The 1,370-nt window shown below is 39.0% G+C and overlaps 1 long non-coding RNA gene across 1 annotated transcript; it reads left to right on the plus strand.

The window, feature by feature from the left end:
• Positions 1-553: 553 nt before the first annotated feature.
• Positions 554-1,150, plus strand: LOC122021901. The gene is made up of 3 exons (XR_006122687.1): positions 554-565; positions 771-965; positions 1,109-1,150. It is a non-coding gene; the product is annotated as an uncharacterized LOC122021901 (long non-coding RNA).
• The last annotated feature ends 220 nt before the right edge of the window (positions 1,151-1,370 follow it).

The following is a 1,370-nucleotide window of genomic DNA, read 5'->3' on the forward strand; positions in this document are numbered from 1 at the left end:
GTTGCATTTGTTATTAAAAAAAACAAACTTTTTAGAAGTATTGTAATATAAATAGATAAGTTAAAATCAAAACCCTAAATTTGATTCTCCCCTCTCCCGATTTCTTTCCATTTCCCCATTCCTCTTCCTCTTTCCCAGATTCATCACCGCCGCCTCCCTCTCGCATCACCCTCTTGTCGCCGGCCGAGTGAGAACCGTCGCCACCCTATTTGTTCCACTTCACTCCATACCCTAGCCTCCCAATCCACCGGAGCCGATCACTCTCTCTCGCGGATCTGCTACCCCTCTTGTTCGAGTGTCTTTGTAATCGCAGCCACCACGAGCACGAAACATTGTCCTCATTTTACATATTAGGGCAGTGAAACCATTGCCTTGTAACTTGTGGCACATCCAATTCTTCAATGCATTTTGCATTATGCAATGGTATTGTTACTTAATGCACTATAGTATTGGCCAACTAAAACATTCCTTTATCTGTTCCTTTTCAGTTCAAGATCTTGTGCAAAACACAGATACCCTGGCAGAAGACTAGTACATAGTAATGGAGGCATGCGCACTTTGTGGGGTATGCTATTATTGGTTTAAACATTTTAGTTAAACTGTCCTCATTTTGTCTATGCACAGGACATGCATATCTATTTGGCTATCCTGGCACCATTTTTTTATATCATATTCTATTTATAATTTATGCTACCATTTTGGCCACAATATGTTCAGTAAGTCACTTCAGTAGCTATTAACATATTGTGACTGGTTGTATGATTTTGCAGATTTTGCCGTCTCTACAACCAATTATTGTTTACTTCTCAGACTGTTTCCAGTGGTTGTCACAGGCTGTTCCTAAGTCAAATCGAAAAGAGTTTATCAAGAAGGTGGAAGAAATGCTTCACCTAGTACCAGGCCCTGTTGTTTTCATCTGTGGTCAAAGCATAATGGAATCAGGGTCTAAGGAGAAAGAAAAGCTGGTATATTCAACTTGTGGGCATCAAGAGAACATTTTCTTCTGAAATTTATTATGATGATTATGTCTTTTGTTATTGTGAATATGTTAGGCATTCAACCTTCTTTTATATGTTCTCCCTGATGATATGCTTGGTAACTTGTGCAGGCGACAATGTTGCTCCCTGGTCTTGGTCGCATTGCTCAGTTGGTATATAACTCTTACATTGTGTTTGAAGTTAGAACTTTCTAATTCAAGTAGGCACATGGTTAACGTCTAACTTCATATAGGCAGGTTGGTCAATTATAGATGTCGTGTACCCCTATCTCTCTTTTTGAGTTGGTTTTGTACTATATTAAAAGCTTATGACACTTATTGCAGAACCATGATCCTTATATAATGTACACAATTCATGAGACCCCTTGTCATA

The sequence above is a fragment of the Zingiber officinale genome, chromosome 9A, assembly GCF_018446385.1.
Source record: "Zingiber officinale cultivar Zhangliang chromosome 9A, Zo_v1.1, whole genome shotgun sequence".
Taxonomy (NCBI): domain Eukaryota; kingdom Viridiplantae; phylum Streptophyta; class Magnoliopsida; order Zingiberales; family Zingiberaceae; genus Zingiber; species Zingiber officinale.